The sequence below is a fragment of the Limulus polyphemus genome, unplaced genomic scaffold, assembly GCF_000517525.1.
Source record: "Limulus polyphemus unplaced genomic scaffold, Limulus_polyphemus-2.1.2 Scaffold150, whole genome shotgun sequence".
Taxonomy (NCBI): Eukaryota; Metazoa; Arthropoda; class Merostomata; order Xiphosura; family Limulidae; genus Limulus; species Limulus polyphemus.
Window position 1 is genome coordinate 69,720 of NW_013665760.1, and position 10,771 is coordinate 80,490.

General features: G+C 35.3%; 1 long non-coding RNA gene across 1 annotated transcript in view; it reads left to right on the plus strand.

Annotated features, from left to right (window-relative positions):
• The first annotated feature begins 3,652 nt into the window (after positions 1–3,652).
• Positions 3,653–10,771, plus strand: part of LOC111084204 — a 13,737-nt gene continuing 6,618 nt past the window's right edge. Inside the window, exon 1 of the long non-coding RNA XR_002609444.1 lies at positions 3,653–3,855. This is a non-coding gene — a long non-coding RNA (uncharacterized LOC111084204). The remainder of the gene's footprint in view (positions 3,856–10,771) is intronic.

Here is a 10,771-nt window from a genome sequence, read left to right on the forward strand (position 1 = left end):
TAAAATGTTTTTAATTGTGTACCAGTTTAACGTTGAATGTTATTTATGATATTAACTTTATACCCAAGTGCCAAAATACTATAATTAGAAATTACCAGTTTCTTTTAATTTAAATAAAGATAGTAATGTCAAGCAAAGTGTTTTGAAATAATGGAATATTTAATATTAACCACACGAGAGGCCTAGTCATTAGAGCACTCTATTCGCAATCTAAGGGTCGAGGGATCGAATCCCCACACCGAACATGCTTGTCCTTTCAGCCGTGAGGATGTTATAACGTAGCGATCAATCCCAATATTCCTTAGTAAAAAGGTAGTCCAAGAGTTGGTGGTGGGTGATGTTGATTAGGTGTCTTTCTTCTAGTCTATTACTTGTAAATTATGGGTAGCTAGCGCAGATAGCCCTCGAGTAGTTTTGTGCGAAACTCAAAACAACGAAAGAAAGAAAGAAAAACTAACCCCACGAACCTGTTAAGCCCCCAGTGGCACAGCGGCATGTCTGCGGACTTACAACGCTAGAAAGCGGTTTTCGATACCCGTGGTGGGCAGAGCACAGATAGCCCTTGTGTAGCTTTGTGCACGGTTGATTAATAGTTCTTGTTCTGCAGAGGTAAAGTATATCAAAAAGTGCGACATGTTCGTTGATTAATAGTTCTTGTTCTGCAGAGGTAAAGCATATCAAAAAGTGCGACATGTTCGTTGATTAATAGTTCTTGTTCTGCAGAGGTAAAGCATATCAAAAAGTGCGACATGTTCGTTGATTAATATTTCTTGTTCTGCAGAGGTAAAAGCATTTCAAAAAGTGCGACATGTTCGCTGATTAATAGTTCTTGTTCTGACAGGTATAGTGTGACAAAGAGTACACTATATTCTTATGTAATAGTTCTTGTCTCGTACAGGTATAGTACAGCAATAAGTGCAGTATACTCTTTGTTTAATAGTTCTTTTTCTGGATATGTACAGTATAGTAAGGGGTGCTGTGTGTTTCTTGGTTAACAGTTTTTATTTTGTTACATGATTATATTTACACGTATGATTACTGTTGATTTTACTCGCTGTATTCTACATATAGTTTGTGAAAGTTCTCCGGTGGGACAGCGGTAATCTTACGGACTTACAATGCTAAAAATCCGATTCCCCGTGGTGGACACAGCCGCTAGCCCAATATGCGGAATTGCTCCAAAATAAACAAATAAATGAAACTGAAAAGAAACTCAACGTTACCTGATGGAGTGACTTGCCATCTCGTTACCATACCGCCAGTATTCGTGGGCAATGGTATAATCATTGTACTCGTGGGTGATGAAAAACGTTCCTGTAATAGGACAGCCACTTTTTTTGTTCTTCCTTCCAGTTCTGAAAATGTCATGGTAGGTGACGTTGTTCAAGATGTTCATTGCGTCATCAAAAGTGAGGAGGACGAACTGTGGAATGTCTTGGTTAGCGATATTATGGTAACTCAGACTGTTTTGTGCGCAGCGGCAGGCAGGTAATTTACAGTTTACGCCCTGTTTACATGTGGCTTGTCCACTTGATGTCCCAAGCAGACAGGTGATGACTATCAATGGAAAAACGTGCATGTTTAGTATTCTCACCAACTTCAGAAGTGCCCTAAGCCTTGTTCTGTCTTCTTGCTTTATAATGCTGAAGCTAAGAGAAAGCAGATGGTCAATTCCCACTTAAATCGATAAATCCCATTATTTCTTAGAAGCTTTTTTCTAATCAGATAACCTGATGTAAGATAGTTTTTGAAATACCCATTGTATTTGAACGAAATTTTACACATTTATTGAACAGCTCATCAGCAATAAAGCATCATGGGAACGAAATTCGGTATCTATAGTGTTGGAAGAAATTCTAATTACAGTTTTAATAACATTCATTTCAAATCCCGACCTAAGGACTTATCATACATATATTTGAAATAATTCGTGCGTCTCTAGAAATTAAATGATCTGAGTTAATTCAGTGATATTTTGTACCTTGGTATTAAGACACTCATCATGAATATCACGTTCTTTTTACGCTATGCAGTGCATGGCCTAATGGTTAATATGCTAATTTGTGGGTCCGTGGTTCGCGACCTGTTATCACACACATAATAACACTTTAAGGGCCTTATTAGAACGACGGTCAAGTTCTACTATTCGATTAGAGAAGTCAAGGAGTTAGTGCTGGGTAACATTGACTAGCTGCCTTCCCTCTAGTCTACCAGTTCGAAATTAGGGACGGCTAGCGCTGATAGCATTGTTGTAGCTTTACGCGAATATCCGAAACAATAAAACTGTTAAGACTTGCGGGTAAGAAGCCGTCCACCCACCATTTTTCTACTCCTACCTGCGCCATTATTCATCTTGAATAGCTTTTGGAAGGTTTGAATTTCGCTATTTTTATCCCCGAGTTAGGTAATTCCCACAATCCACTTACTGTTTTCTGTAGGAGTCTAAGCCTATAGCAAACAATTTGAGAACCCAGCAAAATGTAAATATTTGAATGAAACTGCAACTTCCTCAGTTTTTGTGGTTTTTATAAAAAATAAATAAATAATAACAGTATTCATAATGTTATCAAACAATGGACAACATGCCGTTTATTTAAAATAACATTTACCTATCCGTAATACAACTACTGTTCAAGTACTCCATATGTTACTTAAGTTTAATATTCATTTCTAGCCGTGTAACTGGGGTAGAGTAATGTGTGTATAGCCAGCCTAGGTTGGGTTTGTGGGTGCCTCGTATGTGTGTATTCGGGTTTGCTCTGTCACATGATATCCTAAACTTTTGCTTCTTTTTCTAACTTAGTAATTGGCTTAATATTAGTAAGGTACTCAGTGTTGGTGAAAAGAGAACTGTATATTCCACACACACGATTTAGTAAGTTACATTTCAGATGTAGGACCTACTATAGCTAATAGATAATATATTGGAGTTCGTTGGCAGTATTCAAATGTTAGTACTGTCCACAGCTCATTGTTAATGTACGTGTACGTTGTGTTACAGATTCAATGTTACATTTTTATAGGGTATTTAAAATACTGATCAAAATTAACTATAAATCAAAACTTCAATAATATATAATGGCTTAAGTCAATACTCCAGAAGATTAGCTTGTAATGATTACAATGCACAGAATTATTATTTTGGTACCTTTTTTTGTTAATGACATTTTCGGCCAATAGTATCATACGGCCAACTTGAGAAATATATGTTAGCCCTAAACCCACATAATAAATAGTGTAAATAAATGTTTATAAACGTAGCACTTGCAAGCTTAAACGCTGTAACCAGTAATATGTGATGAAACTGTCTATAAGGAAAAAAAGGAATAGGTCATAATGTTTAGAATCTGAATAGAATGAATCTATAGAAGTAAAAAAAAAAAATGTTTGTTTGTCTGCGGTCTTTGGACTAATTTCAATAAAATTTGATACTTTGGACCAAGAGGCATGATATAAGACGGTTATTACCTGGCCTCACCCACATTTGGCCACGCCCACAGTAAAAATATGTTTGTTTAGCCAATGACTCCAAAGCCTCGGACCAGTTTTTATTACTGAAACTTTTTATTTTAATTTTTTTAATTTTTGGGGAGAATATTTTGATTTTTCTCATTAAAAATGTCAAACATTAATATTTCTTGCCAGGAAGAATGGCAACCAAAGGCGCGAGGTCTGACCCTTAAAGTGGCAGAGCTATATCTGAAAACTCCGTGCATTTCACAGTTCTATGTTGGATGTTTAAGAGTTGGACCACCAAAAAAAAAATCTCCATTTTACCCCGAGAATGAGGGCGAACTTCAAGAAGCACTCAAGAGTATCAACAAACACTGGGGTTGTAGAGTGGAATTAGCAAAAGTAAGTAGAGTAATTGTAACACAATTTCTGTAATGGTGAATAAAGTACTTGTGGATTATTTGTGAAATCGATTATGCATGATTTAATATATTAGTTCAAGCCCTACATTCAATACTTATGCCCCCCGGACGTAGGACGGGTGCCTCAGCTTGTGTTTTATAATATTGCAACTTGAAATTGTGTACAAGTTTAAAAGAGAGAGAACGTTTTCATTTAACATGAAAGTAATCCAGTAATTATGTATATTAGAGACTTAACTTTCTGGAAAGCCGATTACGAATCAAGAAAATTGAACTATTGATTTTAACATTTCTAAGAACCCGTGAGAGAAGACATTTATTTATGTGATTTATGTTATTAGGGACACTGTAACCACCAAAGTTATATATCCACAAGTATCTGGGGCAAAGATAGATAAACAGTTTAGGAAAATGTATTTAAAGAGCTGATGGAGCCGGGTGGACCCCATCGATAGTTGTAGAATTAATATGTATAAAACTAGATCACCCATTTAAAATAAATTTTAAGCTCAAAAATATAAAACAACGTATAATCTCTCGGCAAATTAGGGATATGGATGATAATTAGTCCTCTGAAGAAAAAAAAGAAGCCAAGTATAAGGAGTAAATCAACCGAGAAAGTGTCAAAACTTTATTCCAAAAACAAACTAATGAGGTATAGACTAAAAATAAAAAGTATAAACTGCGGAAACATTTGATGAACCTGTTGTGCTGAAACAGCAAACACAGAGAAACGAGGCGTGGCATCGTAGAAATGGTTTGGTCTTTGTTCCAAAGCGCGTCATTGGTATTGACTGTATATATGTTTTATTAAATAGTTATGACGATGTTCGTATGTCAGTGACGTGGTCATCTCACAACTTGAAAATATATTTTATACATGTTGAATAATGAATGCGAACTGTAGGTTTTCAAAATATTTTCTGGAAAAGAATAGTATTTATTCTTTGTAATCAAACACAAAGCTACACGATGGGCTATCTGTGTTCTGCCCACCACGGGTATCAAAACCCGGATTCTAGCGTTGTAAGTCCGCAGACATACCGCTGTGCCACTGGGGGTGGGCGAAGAATAGTAAAAATATGGCTTGTATCATTCAAGGTGTAGAGTTTCAGCTAAAAAAAGTCAAAGAGAATATATTGGACACTCGAAGTAAATTGGTAAACCATGTTCCAAATATGAACTCAAACATATAGACTGAAGAATAACAATGATGAATTTCTACTCTGCAAACAGTTACAATTGTTGAAACCAAGCGAAGGATACTAGTGTTTAAAATTCATTATATCTCGCATATATATATATTTAATTACTGAAACCTACCTTAGCCTAAACAAGTCTTGATTTATGGTTTAAATATACAAATTGTTCACATATAAACCTATACCCCTCCCCCAATAGAGAAATTACTTCAAGTCGCTCTAGCCATTTGACGTTAAAACTCAAATAAGTATATTTGGTGATCGCACTAAAATATTTGTGGTTAGCACAAAGCTACACAATGGGCTTTCTATGTTGTGGCCACAACGAGTATGGAAACCCGGTTTTTGGTAATGTGAACCTTCAGACTTACCGCTTAGCCACTGGAGTGCCTGTACTAATAAAGGATAAAGAATATTCGTTGTAAACGTTGAAATATTTTATCCAATAAAATAAATTACCTCACCCACACAAATTTTAATAACCCATCGTACAAGTCTTTTTGTTTAATACTATTATTGCCGAGTTTAGAAGAAGAAGAAAAAAATAGTTGCGTTGCGTGAACGAGGTAAATATCTGAAGGGAAACCTACCAGCTGCACACTTGATGACGAAAAGCCCGAGTTCCGCAAAAAGAGCTGACCTGTTACACAAGATGTCCATTATTTCTGTAGTTTTTTTTTGTTTGTTTTTTTCCCACCTGCATCACTACAGTTATAAGTGTCTGATAACGTGAGACCAAAGTCATCTGTTACTTGCGACCGTACCGTTAGGCATCTCGGACGAAAATGTTTTACACAACTTGCATAATATGGCCACCTGCTGCAGTTTGTTCTTTACGCTAACATTTAAACATCATTGCAATAAACAAACAAAGAACTATTCTAAAGCAAATACTCACTTCAAGTTGTTACTATACAAACAATATATAGAGTTGTGTGTAGTTACACATTGTCTAAATTCTGTATTAGATGAGGGTGCTGAAATCGCAATCTGTGGGTCATGGGGCTCGAATCCCCGTCACCGTACACGCTTGCTCTTTCAGCCGTGGGGGCATTATTATGTTATGGTCAACCCCACTATTCGTTGGTAAAAGAGTAGCCCAAGAGTTGGGGGGGTGGGTGGTGTTGACTAGCTACCTTCCCTTTAGTCTATCACTGGTAAACTGTGGACGGTTAGCACAGATAGCCCTCGTTTAGCTTTGGCGAAATTCTAAACGAGCCAAACCAATCATGTTGATAACTTTTAACTAAATGTTTTCTATTTATGAGAGAGCGTATGATAACTGTACGAGAAAATAAGGTAATAATCTTTATCCTGTTACACAGTAATTAACTGGAAGCCATGATTGTTTGTTTTCAATTTAGTTTTTTATATCTTATAAATTTAGAACTTATAAACAGTGCATTAAGTGTCACGTTTTTCTGTTTGATCGCGTTACAAACAGATATCCTGTCATTCTTTTAATTACAACCAACGTTTAGAAAGTTGTAGAAAGTTTGATTTTAAAATATTAAACGTTATTTTTACATTTTTCACACGGTATTAGTATTTCGCTTATTACATTTTACGCACTACATTCTTGGTCCCTTAGGGATTTTCAATAATTAGAAGAGTATATAATAATGAACTTATTTTATTTCATAGTATTTCAAAAATAATTACAAAGCAAATTGATGAATCTTTAAATACAAACTCTACCTAAAGTTTTTCTGTAGTGAAACAGTATGTAGCTGTCTATCTAGTACTTACTTTATTTCTACGGGTTAGTTTTCCATAACTTGTCGTGGAAAAAATGACTTTGAAAAACTTCTTTATATATCTTGAGCAGACTCCTGTTGACCATTGAAATGCAATGTTTGTTAACCATTCACTAATAATTCTGTGCGAGAAGGTAGTAGATTGTATGAGCGTTCAGTTTCAAAAGTAAGAAATACAAAAGCTTTTATAAACTTTTTTATACCTGTTAATTTCTCTTTTCCCTATCAATAAAGTAAAGGCAAATTAACTGGGGGGGGGGCTTAGAATTAACTTCTAATAATAAAACAAGTGCGTTACTTTACAGAAAAGTCCCCTTTCTTTCCGGGTGGCTCAGCGGCAAGTCTAAGGGCTTACGGCGCTAAAAATCAGGGTTTGATACAAGCGGTAAACAAACAGATAGCCCAAAATATAAAAAGGACATTTCTTTATTTTCTGTCTTATATATGAAATTACATACTTGCAGTGGCAATGGCATTTAGGTATCAGCAGGAACACCATCAAAAATACATTTAACTAAAACTACAATTTTGAATTATTCTTTGCCTTAAAACAAACTACTTGCCTAGCTCCCCAGTCTTCCACTATCTTTCTGTCACACTGTCTCTTTTATTAAGATTAAGAACTACTTGCCTAGCTCCCCAGTCTTCCACCATCTTTCTGTCACACTGTCTCTTTTATTAAGATTAGGAACTACTTGCCTAGCTCCCCAGTCTTCCACCATCTTTCTATCGCAATATATATTTTATTTGATATAAACAATAATATATCAGTTTCATGACATTTTATAGAATATTTATTATGCTCTCTTTATTAAATTAAAAAGCGTGAGCCCAGACAGAAATTTTGTTTTATCATGTGCAAATTACTAGAGACAAAAAAATATGGTCAAACAAAATGTCTCTTCGTGTCAGGTTGACTTAACAAATGTGTCTAAGATGTTAGTGTAAATTTTGGAATTTTTATAGCCCAAACTTTTTTTGCTTCAATGAAGTAGATATTTTTAGTTGTTACATATTCATGTAGAAAAATATCATAATACATCCAGTGCCCCCCAGTGGCACAGCGGTATGCCTGTGGACTTTCAACGCTAGAATCCGGGTTTCGATACCCGTGGTGGGCAGAGCACAGGTAGCCCATTGTGTAGCTTTGTGCTTAATTACAAACAAACAATACATCCAGTTTATTAAAATAGTTAAAGCTGTTAATTCCGAAACAATAAATATGACATTATAATAATAGTTAAATATAAACATTGGAAAACTAAGAGTTTGGGAAACACGTTTGTGGCTGAGAAATATGTTCGAAGTTTTTTAATGCCAAAATAAGAGTTTTTAGTACCAGCATTGGGCAGAGCACAGATAGCCCATTGACCAGCTTCGCGCTTACAACAAACAGAAAATTTGCCCCTGGTAGCTCCGTAGTAAGTGTGTGGACTTATAACGCTAAAAATCGAGTTTCAACACCTGCAGTGGGCAAAGCACAGATAGCCCACTGTATATCTTTGTGTGTAACCTGTTTTATTATTTTTGTTTTAATTACTTTTAGATACTAATTAGTTAGAATTATCCAATTATTTTTTTGACTATATTTTATTCGATGTTTACCTCCGCCACCGAAGGAGACGGAGAATATGTTTTCATCCATGTGTTTGTGTGTGTGTGTTTGTTTGTCAGCAAGATTTCTCAAAAACAGCTGAATGGTTTTGAATGGAAGTTGATATACATTTAAACTATGATTAGTTTTATGGAGGGTCAAGATCAAAGGTCAATGTCACAAACAAGGTTACGAAAATCCAAAAAAATCCTATCTGTTAACATGGGGACCGAATTTTCACACTGTTTTTACTCTACAACTCAGTCAAAAATGATCGAATTTTGAAGAAACTTGGTGGAAATATGTAGAATTTTATTCTTCATTGTCCTGCCGAAAATGGTCCGTATCCCCGTGATAACGACGGACATACGGACACATCTTTATATTTTTTGAGAGCCGAATATGATCAACAGTGCGTGGCGGAGGTTATGTTTTCACCTCTGTGTGTGTGTTTGTTAGCAAGATTTCTAGAAAACGGCTGAATTGACTTGGACGAAAGTTGGTATATATTTGGAATATTACCCAGCTTAGAAGTGATTAGTTTTTGGAGGATCAAAGGTCAAGGTCACATCAAGTTCACAAAATCCGTTAACATGGGGGATCGATTTTTCACACAATTTTTTGCTATTTAACTCAGTCAAAAATTAATGGGTTTTGATGAATTTTGGTGAACTTAGGTAGAAAATATTATTCCTCATTGTTCTTGCAGAAATATTTCGTGTCCGTTGATAACGACGGACATACGGACACATTTTCGTTTATTTCTGAGAGCCAAATAAGATCAACGCAGCTGAACGGAGGTATGCCCTCTAGTTTGTAAAATGTTCATAAAGACCACCGTTTCATTAAAGATTAACAAAACCTTTATAACACTATAAACCTGTAACACTCTGTGAATAAGTTACCCATGAATGTTTGAATCATGATCAATGATACACCTTTTCATCTTGTACTTTCAAGCCAAATAAAGTATTTTTTATAATATTTAATCGCGAGTTAACATAATAAAAAAGAATAACTGTACTGATATTAATGTTCTTGTTATGTTCGAAATTTACTATAATAAAAATAAGTATTTAAATAGAAAACATTTTGAGGTACCTTATTTTTCTGGCCAGGCGTGTCCTATGGGTTAGTGTGGCCGGATTGTGAATTTAAGGATTCATAGTTGGTGGCTTGTTGCTACAGAAACGCACTCAGCACTTTGAGGCTATAAGATAGTAGCTCAAGAGGTTACAGTAGATGTTGTTGGTTAACTGCCTTCTTGTAGCCTTATTAGTGCGCAGATAGCCCTTGTGTTGCTTTGCGGGAAATTCTGAAAAAAAAAAAACACTTTGTTTTTCTCGAGGTCTTAAGATGCTATATGTATCAAGCTTAATACAACTTACCATAGCATCTTACAAATGATTTTTTTATTATTTTTGTGGTATTAAAAATAAGTAATACAAGAAAACATTATTACAAATAATGATTTATAGATGAAAGAAAAGTGTTCTCCGATTGCCCTGATTTCCATCAGAGTAGTCTGCTGAATCTGTAAATATCAGGAGGATCCATCGAATACTATCTCATGAAACAAGGACTGTATTTGCTCTGCCTTTGACTGGGTCTTTACAAGAAAAAACTGGACACAATTTTCTAGACGATCACATTATGTATTATATCATGCTACTGAAAATAATAAATGAGATATATAAATTAAGTTTTATTCTGTCAAAAACAAAATAAAAAATGTGTACTTATGTCACTAGTAAAGTTGGCTTTTTTTCTAAAATTAACAACTGAATCTGTTTGTTTGTTCGCCAGATACAGCAACACCTAGGGAGTTCTGTGCTATCAGACTATTGAAACAGGAACCGAGAAACTGTCGTTCTTGTATGCTAAATGGAATATGGAAAGCAAGCAGGGAATAGGAATGCTTTGAACATGACAGCTTCACACCGGAGTCTTTTGCAATGAAACCTACCCTGCATGCTATTACCAAGAAACGCAGTCGTCAGATAGAGCATGACTAGATGTGGCGACTAATAATCTACATGATGAAGCTTCAAAATATTCTTAATGTAACGTATTCAACCTCTGTATACAATCTGACATCTCAAGTTTAATCTCTAAAGCCGAATATATTACATCAAATTTATTATTTCTTCTTTAACTGGTTCGTTTGGTTTTTAATGGGAACATGTCGCACTTTTTGATATGCTTTACCTCTGCAGAACAAGAACTATTAACTAAGGAACATGTCGCACTTTTTTGATATGCTTTTACCTCTGCAGAACAAGAACTATTAATCAACGAACATGTCGCACTTTTTGATATGCTTTACCTCTGCAGAACAAGAAC